The sequence below is a fragment of the Aquarana catesbeiana genome, linkage group LG06, assembly GCF_042186555.1.
Source record: "Aquarana catesbeiana isolate 2022-GZ linkage group LG06, ASM4218655v1, whole genome shotgun sequence".
NCBI classification, from domain to species: Eukaryota; Metazoa; Chordata; class Amphibia; order Anura; family Ranidae; genus Aquarana; species Aquarana catesbeiana.
Genome location: NC_133329.1, coordinates 104,445,700 through 104,458,403, shown reverse-complemented (window position 1 = coordinate 104,458,403; position 12,704 = coordinate 104,445,700). Strand labels below are relative to the sequence as shown.

Sequence of the window (12,704 nt, the reverse complement as noted above, 5' to 3'; positions counted from 1 at the left end):
CTACAAGACAGGAAGTGGATAGAGATATCCCCCCATGGTTCACAGATTACAAAAAAATCCAGACAACTTTTAGTCATTTCCTACTCTATCCATTTTTGAAAAAAAAAGTTTTGGCTTTAGATATGGTATGTGAAGTCCTGAAACAGAAAGCAATCTATCACATATAGAAGACATTGCATTGTGTTAAACCATTGTTTCTCAAATGGGTTGCTGCGACACCCTAGGGTGCATTTGGGTTCCTCTGGGGTGCTGCAAACACAGTTTGCCATGCATAAGCCCCATCAGCATCATAACGACCAATGAATTCCTAGGGCTAGGATGCACAGTGCCCTGCCTGTACCATGGCAATAAATAACGCTGATCAATGCTGGCTGCCCCCAGCACTCAGGAGAGAACAGGGTGCATGTCTGTCCAGACCTGCTCTGCTTCCAACCCTCTGACATGCTGCTGGAGAAAAGTAGGGCTCAGATGGGAAGTGGGGTCTCTGTGATGGGGACACAGAATAACAGTACTCAAATGTATAGGGGGACTTTGATGTATAAGGGAGACTCCGATGTAAAAGAGTAGCTTGATGTATAGGGGGGCTCTGATGTATGGGTGGGAATCTGATGTATGGGGGTGCTTTGATGTACGGGGGGGCTCTGATGTATTGAGGGGACTCTGATGTATAGGGGGCTCTGATGTATGGAGGGAGGAGGGGGGGATCAGATGTATGCGGGTACTCTGTTTGTATGGGGGTACTCTGACGTACAGAGGGGGCTCTGATGTATAGGGGGGGCTCTGATGGTAATGGTGCAGCTTCTGATGATGGGAGTGGATGCTGCTGATGTGATAGGGGGCTCTGACATGATAGGTATAAAAACATCTAGGAGAACCAGGCATTTGCTGCCAATTATAAAAATAACACAAATAAAAAGAATTTGTATGAAAGTTAGCAACGACAGTGGAATCCATTAACAGATTTTCACATTAAAGGTTATATACACTTTAAAGGCTCTGTAAATGCAGTGATGTGACTACTCTGAGCATCATTTGCTGTAACGCTCACAGTCTGAATAAGAGAAATCACTTGATTCCCCCCCCATCCACAGTAAACAGTGTAGATGAACACGTCTGCAGAGCCAGCTATTGTATTCTGACAGTTGGTACCCACAGCTGTCAGAGTACCCAAATGGTGCCTGTAGCTGATTGGATGCAAGCGACAATGTTCCGCCCAGCTCATTTGACCAAATTTGATAGAAAAATCTAATTTTGCCAAGCCGAAATTGGGCAAAATTCGATCAGTGTACGGCCAGCTTAAGGGTTAAAAACAGAAAGATAACAAGCTCTTCCAGGCGGCAGGCTGGGATTTTCAATGGGCTGGAAATCTTTGGTGAAGAATGCTAATTATTGCCTTTTTTTCTAGAACAAAGGGAACAATTCCTTCTCTGCAAATACACAGTATCTGGGCATGGGTCAAGTCGGAGTGGAAGACCACTTTAAAGCCCAGAGGCTTACAGTTGAAGTGAGGACGGGCAGAGACCTTGCTCGTGTATGGGCTCCCTAAGCAAAGTAACCCCAGTGCTCTCCTGGAATGAAGAATAATCCTCTTATTTTTGGGATATGTGACAAGTAAATACCTTCTGTTTTATGGAGGCTTTACTGTTCTACACACTAATCAGATTTGAGGGCTTTTTGATTCCTTTAGCCCATTTTCACTATAACCTATATGGTTATACTGTCTCGATGGGTCTGAAATGAGAAGTATAGCCAAAGGTATTTTGGCTGTACTTCTTGTTTGGATCTCAGGAGTGCAGTTTGTTCTGCACTCCTGTGATCAGTTTTTAGCCGACAGGGGGCTGAAGCCAGTCCAGGCTCTGAAAAGATCCTGACCATATGGTTGGAATCTACCCAGAAGCCTAGACCGACAGCTGGTTCAGCCTCTCAGCAATCCGTGGAGAGCCGGAGCCAGCTTCTCCCACCCCCTCCACAGCCCAGCGCTCCAGTGAGCGCTGGAGGGGTAGAGCAGAGAGCCAGATACTGACAGTCACAGCTCTCTGCTCAGAGTGGAGGGGAGAACTGAGCAATCAGTGGTCTTTTATCGCTCAGTTCTTAGTGCAGAGCCAGTGGGGGATGGATTCCACCTACATGATTAAAAAAAAAATCCAAATCCCATACTTCTCTTTGAAGCTTCAGTTCTAATCCACAGAAGCCATGATTTCCATATACTACACTGATGATGACCAAATAGCTGTATGCAGTTTCTTCTTAGTCTTTTGGCTAGGATCAAGTGTAGTTTCTGTTCTTATCAGATTGAGCCCTGGTTCACACTGGTGCGATTTGAAAGTTCCAAATCGCATGACAAGTCACACTCCATTTTTGGCAATGGAACTGTTGAAATCGCCACGACTCATGTAGCAGTGACTTTGAAAAAGCTTTCATACATTGCTTTTTTCTGATTTGATTGTGACTCGCATAGAATTCTGTTAAATGAAGCCCCAATGAAATCGGAGGTGCAAATCACACTCATCTGCAGCTTTGAAATTGCTCTGAAGTAGCATGATTTCAAAGCCGCACTGGTGTCATTATTCCTGCTGTAACTGAGGCAGGTCCTGAGGGATTCTGTCTGTGGGACAAGGAAACTATACACCCTCAAGAGAGTTGGAAGTGCCTCCCTAATGTAGGGTATTGAGGGACTCAGTGCCTCTTAATTCAAGCAAGTCTGCTGAGGTCCAGTCAGAGACTGGAAAGGCAGTGTGTGCCCCAATGCATGTGCCTCCAGTGGGGTGCCGGCGGTATCACTATATGGCAGTGGTGACCCCAGTGTGGCACGAGGTAATGGCACCTAAAATGTCCTTCTGCACAATGCATCCTTGAGCAGACCTTTTGCCTAGCCTGATCTCAGCACTTGGCACCACAGTACTTAGTGGACCTGCTGGACCCTAAGAGGTGAGGTCTGTTGGGGTTTTGGCTTAGTTGGACCAAAGCCCCCTGCCCTTTTCAGAAGCCTTGGCCACAGGAGGTTCAGACATCGCGAGACCCTCTTTCCTCAGAGGAAGGCCAGAGAGCCCTTCTGCATTTTTTGCCTTACCTTTTTTACACACAACTGCCTTGCTCAAGTTACACTGCTCAGGAAAAATAAAAAAGTAGCAGTATGGAATAAATGTCTCTATAATATTATGGTTACAGTGCCTTGAAAAAGTATTCTTACCCCTTGAAATTTTCCACATTTTGTCACGTTACCCCCATCAAATCATTCCCCGCATCTATTACCTTTTGTACCACCACCCCCCTCCCTTTAGAATGTAAGCTCTACGAGCAGGGCCCTCCTGTCCCTTCTGTATTGAACTGTACTGTAATTGTGCTGTCCCCCCTCTATATTGAAAAGCACTGTTTAAGCTGTTGGAGCTATATATATTAATAATAATGTTACAACCAAAAAAAGTAAATGTATTTTATTGGGATTTTATGTGATAGACCAACACAATTTACGAAAGGCAAATCTACTTTGCACTACAAGTGCACTTGGAAGTGCAGTCGCTGTAGATCTGAGGGGAAGATCTGAAATGAGGGGAAGCTCTGCTGATTTTATCATCCAATCATGTGCAAGCTAAAATGCTGTTTTTTATTTTCCTTGCATGTCCCCCTCAGATCTACAGCGACTGCACTTGAAAGTGCACTTGTAGTGCAAAGTGGATTTTCCTTTCGTAAATAACCCCCAATGCGGCACATAATTGTGAAGTGGAAGGAAAATGATAAATGGTTTTCAAAATTTTTTACAAATAAATATGTGAAAAGTGTGGCGTGCATTTGTATTCAGCCCCCCTGAGTCAATACTTTGTAGAACCACCTTTCGCTGCAATTACAGCTGCAAGTCTTTTTGGGGATGTCTCTACCAGCTTTACACATCTAGAGAGTGAAATTTTTGCCCATTCTTCTTTGCAAAATAGCTCAAGCTCTGCCAGATTGGATGGAGAGCGTCTGTGAACAGCAATTTTCAAATCTTGCCACAGATCCTCAATTGGATTTAGGTCTGGACTTTGACTGAGTCATTCTAATACATGAATATGGTTTGATCTAAACCATTCCATTGTAGCTCTGGCTGTATGTTTAGGGTTGTTGTCCTGCTGGAAGGTGAACCTCCGCCCCAGTCTCAAGTCTTTTGCAGACTCTAAATGCCACGTACACACGAGCGGTTTTGCCGTCGGAATAAACTCTGAATGTTTCTCCCACGGAATTCCGACAGAATTCCGACGGAATTCCGCTCAAGCTGTTTTGCATTCACACGGTCACACCAAAGCCCGACCATCAAGAACGCGGTGACATACAACACGTCCGACGGGACTAGAAAAAGGAAGTTCAATAGCCAGTGCGCCACCCTTTGGGCTCCTTCTGCTAATATTGTCGGAACAGCATACAGACGAGCGTTTTTTCTGATAGTAATTAGTTCTATCGGAAAAATATAGAACATGTTCTCTATCTAAGTCCGTCTGAATTTTCAACGGAAAAAGTCCGATGGGGCATACACACGGTTGGAATATACGATGTAAGGCTCCCATCGGACTTTTTCTGTCGGACATTCCGCTCGTGTGTACGCGGCATAACAGGTTTTCTGCTAAGATTGCCCTGTATTTGGCTCCATCCATCTTCCCATCAACTCTGACCAGCTTCCCTGTCCCTGCTGAAGAAAAGCATCCCCACAACATGATGCTGCCACCACCATGTCTCACGGTGGGGATGGTGTGTTCAGGGTGATGTGCAGTGTTAGTTTTCCATCACACATGGTGTTTTGATTTTAGGCCAAAAAGTTCAATTTTGGTCTTATTTAACCAGAGCACCTTCTTGTTTGCCGTGTCCCCCATATGGCTTCCCACAAACTGCAAATGGGAATTCTTATGGCTTTCTTTCAACAATGGCTTTCTTCTTGCCACTCTTTCATAAAGGCCAGATTTGTGGAGTGCATGACTAATAGTTGTCCTGTGGACAGATTCTCCCACCTGAGCTGTGGATCTCTGCAGCTCCTCCAGAGTTACCATGGGCCTCTTGGCTGCTTCTCTGATTAATGCTCTCCTTGCCCAGCCTGTCAGTTTAGGTGGACGGTCATGTCTTGGTAGGTTTGCAGTTGTGCCATACTCTTTCCATTTTCGAATGATGAATTGAACAGTGCTTCAGTGCTACTCCACAACTTTATCCCTGACCTGTGTGGTGTGTTCCTTGGCCTTCATGATGCTGTTTGTTCACTAATGTTCCCTAACAAACCTCAGAGAGCTTCACAGAACAGCTGTATTTATACTGAGATTACACAAAGATGGAATATATTTACTAATTACCACTAATTACCACCCCCATCAAATCATTCTCTGCAGCTATTACCTTTTGTACCACCACCCCCTCCCTTTAGAATGTAAGCTCTACGAGCAGGGCCCTCCTGTACCTTTTGTATTGCACTGTACTGTAATTGTGTTGTCCCCCTATACATTATAAAGCGCTGCGTAAACTGTTGGAGCTATATAAATCATGTATAATAATAATAATATTAATAATTAGGTTAGACTTCTGAAGGCAATTGGTTACACTAGATTTTAGTTAGGGATATCAGAGTAAAGGGGGCTGAATACAAATGCACTCCACACTTTTCAGATATTTATTTGTAAAAAATTTGGAAAACCATTTATCATTTTCCTTCCACTGCACAATTACGCGCCACTTTGTGTTGGTCTATCACCAATAAAATACATGTTTTTGGTTGTAACATGACAAAATATGGAAAATGTCAAGGGGTGTGAATACTTTTTCAAGGCACTGTATATTTGTACAATACACCAGCAGTTCTGGATGTGCATTGAGCTGTTTAGGGCATGAAGCAGTGGTCTCCTATCTTTTCAGTTAGAGTTGTATATTTTACAAATATTTGCAGGCTGAAGAAAATCCCCACCAGAGTCCCCCTTACATCAGAGTTCCCTTTACATCAGAGTCCTCTTCAGAGCACCCCCAACATGAGGGTCCCCTTTCAAAGTCCCCCTTACATGATAGGGGTAAAGTGGAAACCATAAGCAGCCTCTGCTGACTGTAAGGCCCGGTTCACACTTGTCTGATATGCGCTGCGATTTTGAGAGCACATGTCGCATCACAAGTCGCACCCCATTAAGTGCAATACTTCCAACGCACTATTCCCAATGCACAGGTTCCTGTAGAAATGGCTGTGCGTATATGTGGGTGCAGAAGCGACCACCGGCAGGAACTGTGTCAAGTCAGAGCAAAAGATGTCACCAGCACGAAAAGGATCTCCGAAATGGGTCCTAAGCTTTAATCAGCGATCACATCGTTACAGCAGATTGCACCGTTTCTGAGCCACGCAGGACCCCTTCATCAGCCACGTGTCACCATTACGTGCAATGGAACAGTTCTAATAGGAGCGACTTGAGTCCTTCCGACTTAGAAAGAGGTTCCTGCACTACTTTTGGTCCAACTTCGGCACGACTTGCATTGACTTCTCTTAAAGAAGTCATATGCAAGTCATGCCGAAGTCAACCTGGGATGTCGGCTTCCAAGTTGTGCGAAAGTCACACGACTTTGATGTCACAGCAGTGTGAACCGGGCCTAAAATGGTATTAAAGCTTTGGTTTTTAAAAAAAAATAATAAACATGTTATACTTATGTGCTCTGTACAGTGGTATTGCTCCAATCCTCTACTTTTCGGGTTCCCCATCGGCACTCCTGGCTCCTCCCCCCTAAGCAGTGTCAAACGAGAAAGCTGTTGCCCTGGGGGCACCGCTGTGTGCTCGCTCCTGAGGTGCTGCTCTATGCATCCATAAGACACATAGAGCCGCGGCTCGGCCGCCATCTCCTCATTGGCTCACTGGCTGTGATTGACAGTAGTGGGAGCCAATGGAGAAAATGAGGAGGGAGAATCCCGGGACAGCCGAGGCTATCGTGAACATCACTTGATCTGAGGAAGCTCAGGTGAGGTTTGGGGAGGCTGGTGAGGGGGTGACCGCTGCACACAAGGTTTTTTACCTTCATGCACGAACCACTTTAATCCTCAATATGAGCACATTTAGGATACGCCACTGACCCTAGCTGCTGGGCAGATAAAATATTGTGGCATGCCAGATGTGGCCCGCGGGCCTTAGTTTGGAGACCCTTGGCATAAAGGAATGATTTGCATGTCCCAAAATGGGGAGTAATCTTCTTATCTTTGGGATATGTAATGTGAATACCTTCTGTTTTAACAAGGTTTCACTGTGCAAGTAAAGTACATAAAGCACAGCACACATGCAAGTGTCCCGCTTTACTGTACTGCAAAGCTTTGGAAGTGGCATATTAGAGCTGCTACTAGAGAGGAAAGATTCTCACCTAGCTTAATACAGACCGCACAGGGGATCAACCAATGGTTGCCATGGCAACAACTCCAGGAAGGACCTACACAACTGCTACAGGCCCTGTGTGTCTGGTATACAGTTACGGTACAAAATGAAGGCCATGACAATTTAACAATATAAGCAATGCCCCTATTTGCCCTTTAGGCCACTTTCACACTGAGGCGTTTTACAGGCGTTTTTGCGCTAACAGTGCCTGAAAAGCCCCTGTAAACTGCCTCTTCTGCAGCCCCAGTGTGAAAGCCTGAGTGCTTTCACACTGGGGCGGTGCGCTTGCAGGACAGGAACAAAAGCAGTCTCTTTGGGGCGGTGCAAGAGCGGTGCACACACCGCTCCCGCACCGCCCCTGCCATTGAAATCAATGGCCAGCGCTGTCGAAGCTTTGCGGGTGCCTTTAACCCTTTTCCGCCTGCTAGCGAGGGTTAAAAGCAGCCGAAAAGCACCGCTAAAATGACAGTAAAGCACCGCTAAAACTAGACTTTGACAACGTGGCCAGCGCCTCAGTTTGAAAGTGGCCTGAAGGAGAAGTATGGCCAAAGCTCCTGTGACCCATTTTCAGTCCACAGCAAAGTATAACTAACCCCAATCACCTACATTTCAGAGAAGATTTAATATTTTAATGTAATAGCAACAGTTTTCAATTTTACATTTTAATCCGTTAAAATAATAACTGGTGGTCCTGCTAGGGTTCAGGCACTTCCTGTTGTAGGGTGACAACACTTTGTTTTTATCACCCAATTTCTTTCCTAAGTTGTCACCCTGTCACATGCACTTCTAGTGGCGACTAAAAGCGTCCATTCCGACCCTTATGGCGCAGGGGTGGTCTGCCACTGTCACCATCAAGAGTCAGTCCAGAGCAATGAGGTGCAGCCACAGCCTGAGCAAGTGCATATAGACAGGATGTGGCTGGAAAAGGCTGAAGGAAATCAACAAAAATGCAAAAAAAAAAAAGGTGAAAACAGAGTTTTCTAAAAGAAAAGAAAAAACAAAAAAACATGACAGTTGTTTATTGAACACAGTGCTTTAGCAAACTAAATGTTATCCACTTTGGGTTTAGATCTCCCAGAACTCCACCTTGCACTGCAAATTTTCTTTTGGGTGAGGGAAGGATTTATTATACGGGCCCATTATTTGGTGTTACAGTCTACAGAATGCCCCTTGTGATGTACACCATTGCTGCTTGTGACCCAGCCACTGTCTGCAGATGTTGGCCCCCACCATGCCTTGGGAGGAGTTCTCCTGCACAGCCAAGCCACTGCAGCAGGGGAAGAATTTCACAGCTCTGAATCATCACATCGGGGCTAGAAAAGTATCATTTCATGCAGTACTTTTTACCATCAGAGGAGGTCTGCCTTAACATATACCTGTCATTAGAGAATATCCGAGTCGTGCCTTGCTGACAGGTTCCTTGACTGTCATACTTATTCCCTGGCTTCAGTACATTCTGAGTCACTTATCCTGAACAAGTAAAGAGATCAGGCATTCTGACTTTATCCTGACTTTCATTTGCTGTGTGATTGTTCTGGATCTGCAAGGACCACCAGGCAACTAGCATTCCCATAAGATGGCCAACCAAGGCAGCCCTCATATTTTTTTCAAGGTAGATGTACTGATGACTAGGCAAACAGATGATACAGAGTTAAAATAAATACTGTATAGGGGAGTTGTTTTTTTTTACTTATATGATATATCCATCCTGTCTTGAGATGTACACAGCTCTGTCAGACTGAGACAGAGCCAAGTTGGCGACCTGACTTTTCTCTACTACAGTTAAAGTGATAATAAACACACACTGTTTAATTTACATTGTCCCTTCTATTTCTGCATGTGGATGATGGCACTGTAATTATTTTAATTCAATAAAAGTACCTTTTTCCTAATCGATAATCACACGGCCCAGCCCTTTCCCAGCCTGTCTGCAGGGAAACATAAGCAGGAGGAGCTTCTAGTCCGCTGCTGCTGGTCACATGTTCAAAAAAAAAACAGGCGTTGGAATGCAGAGTAAAAATAAGTAAATAATATCAATAAACTGTTTTAAATTGTCATACAAATATATATTTGAAATGAAATCTTTATTATTTTGGTGAAATAACAAGATGTTAGCCAGTCACAGGCTGTGTCTTAGAATAAGAGGGGGGCGAAGCCACCATTAATCTACATGTAATATTCCACCCCCATTGTGTTTAGGGGTTAGTGGGCATAGAGGAGGAGGGAGGGAGTGGGCTGTCATTTACCACTGTGTATATGACCCACATGTGTGACTTTATAGTAACATGAGCTGCTCAGATGCGATAGGGAGGAAATGCTCAGTATAGAAACTCGCTGAAAACTGAGCATGTGCAGTGTTGCCACCACAGCTGCAAAACACCCAACTGAATTGGGGACATGAACAGAAGGGGGAGATAGAGAGCAGCAGGATCAACCATTTTTTTTTGCAGAATACAGAAAATGAATCTTATAGTGACTGAGTATGAACAGCATGTAATATACCATTTATTGATAGTTTTTTTATGATGTGGGTTTAGTGAAACTTTAAGCAATACATCTAGGTCACCTCCCGACCCCAAGTCTAAAAATTGAAGAAGCAGCATCAGACTGACAAGGTAATCCCTTTGCTAGCTGTCCTATCCCTCTTGTCAGTATGTTCTTGTCAGCACACCTTATTGGCCCTTTGCCCTGCCCCTTCCTCTCTGCCTCAGTCTGAGTGCTGCTGTACATGTTAGTAAGAAAGACTGATACCAAGTCACATATAGGTTATGAAATATTTCCCATGATAACTATTGCTAATTTCTTTTTACTGTAATTTTAACCTTTTATAAATCTAACTTTATAATAATTTGTTTAGATGTGAACAATTTACATTGATTATGACAATTTAAAGGGAAAACATCTATCATAAAATAAGATTATACTTATAACCAATGAGCATTCTGCAATAGGCCCTTTTACATAGATGATTACTTGCATGCCCCATGTGGGTTTGTGTTTTGCTGGCACGGGGGTGCCCAGGTGTTGTGTGCATCCCCATGTCGTCAGTCCCATAGATGTCTATTGTGACACAAAGGCTGAACAGGCACAGCCGCTGTGTCTTAATGTGAATTCTGCGCGGGTACCAATACATGGCCCTGAACGCACCCATTGAGTTCAGGGACACACACCCACACGGATGTCATTTTGGGACACAGAGGCTGTGCTATGTACATACAAGTAATCTGCTGTATGAACAAGGCCATATTCTCCTCACAATAAGCTGTATTTTATTATCTGGCACAAGTGAGATATGCATTCCCTGCATCTGGAGCTGCAGTAAAGGCAGCCATTTTGTTCAGAGAAGCAGTACTTAGGAGAACAACATTTATCAACCTGAGATAAGATTATTACATCAATGAGGCCACCTATATACATAAGGCTTCAAATGCCAGTCTACAGTACATTTACAAGACCTTATACTGCCATAGAAAGGACTTCACACACTAAAACAAATCTAGGGCTTCTTACTCCCAGAAGACCTCAGGTACCTAGATTTACCTTACACAGAGCCTCAAGAATCCTGCCTACCATACACATGGCTTCAAGGGGGTCAGTCCAATATATACAGGGTCTCAGAGGTTCATTCCGCCAAACAAAGGGCTTTAAGGGTCCAGTCCGAAATACACAGGCCTCAAGGGTGCAGTCCACTATACACAGGCCTCAAGGATATGGTCCACTATACACAGGGCCTCAAGAGTCTAGTCCATCAAACACAGGATCTCAAAGGTTCAGTCCACCATACACTGGGCCCCATGTGACCAGTTACAATATACAGCGCTTTATGGGTCAAGTCCACCATATATATATGCCTCAAGGGTCTGGTCCACCATACACAGGGTCTCGGGTGTCCGCTGTACCATACAAATAGCCCCAGGTTCCCAGTTATACCTTACACAGGGCTGTAAGAGTTCAGTCTACCATACACAGGGCCTAATATTTCTGTTCTACAAAGCAGGGCGTTTCTTGTTCCCAGCTCCACCATACACAAGGTTTTTATTATCCGATTTCACTATACACAGGTGTAAGCTCAAATTTCCAATTCCATTATACACAAGACCTCACATTCATGTTTCACTATAGAGAAGATCAAACTATCCCGGTTTCACCATTTACAGTGCCTCAACTATCCAGGACCACCTTACACAGGATCTCACATTGCCAGGTCCACCATAAACAGAAATTCACATTTTCCATTTCCCTACAAAACAGTTCACGTCATATGGAGCTTCATCACAGACACACTCACAAAGCTGCACCATACATGGACTCGAAGTGTAAATGTACCACTTTTTTCTGCACGTTAGTAAATTTTTACCTTTTGGTAATGTTCTCTTGTTAATGTTTACTGGAAAAACAGCAGTTAAAATACAAAGAAGTATCAGTATTCCAATCGACTAAAACTGCCCATGTGTACAAAGTCTTGTGGTCTTCAGACACAGATCTGTGTATGGCAAACTTAGATACAGTATTTCAGCAACACAGTGTCCCTAGAAAATATTTTAAAACGTCTAGAATTTTTAAAAAGAGCAGGAAGTTCATTGGCTACTGTGGGTATCCCCTTTCCTTTCCAATTGTTTCTGCATAAGGCCTGTTTCTATGTACTCTTTATCAATGTGTTATGTATTGATTGGTTCTAATTAAGAATTTCCCTACCGATCAAATTCAGTTTTCAGGATAGGTCTGATGCTGATGGTGGCTGAGAAGTGACTCTAGTTCTTACCAAGAACGCATTGGAGTTGATTTACTAAAACTTGAGAGAGTGCAAAACCTGGTGTAGCTCTGGTAACCAATCAGCTTCTAACTTCAGCTTCTTCAGTTAAGCTTTAACAAAAGAACCTGGAGGCTGATTGGTTTCTTTGAAGAGCTGCACCAGATTTTGCACTCTCCAGTTTTAGTAAATCAATCCCATTAAGATATATGGGTCTTGTATGAGATCCTCAAATTATTGGATTCCCTCTTTATGGCAGACCACAGAAAAGTTTTGTAATGAGATAAAGGTTGACTTATTTCCTAATGGCAAAAAATTAGCCTAAAAAATTTGCAGATTAAACAGATTCTGAAGCGCTCAAAGCAATTCCAGGCAGGAGGGCTTGTTAAGGGGAAAAATATAAGGAGTGATCTAAGTTCTAAGATGATGAGTGAAGCGCAAATTCATATGTATGTACATTATTTTATACCTGTAATAAGTCTGCTGTGTCTGCTATACCTATTGGGGTATAACTATAGCCATGCCACCCCCATGACTGTTTTGAGGCCAGATAACAGGGACTACCATAACTGATTATATAGGAAACCACTCCTCAGGCCAGGCAAGGT

General features: G+C 43.8%; 1 protein-coding gene and 1 pseudogene across 3 annotated transcripts in view; one reads left to right on the top strand and one right to left on the bottom strand.

The window, feature by feature from the left end:
* Positions 1-12,704, bottom strand: part of GLIS2 (GLIS family zinc finger 2) — a 95,953-nt gene that overhangs the window by 60,399 nt on the left and 22,850 nt on the right. The window lies entirely within an intron of this gene.
* Positions 2,240-2,445, top strand: LOC141101860 (U2 spliceosomal RNA; annotated as a pseudogene).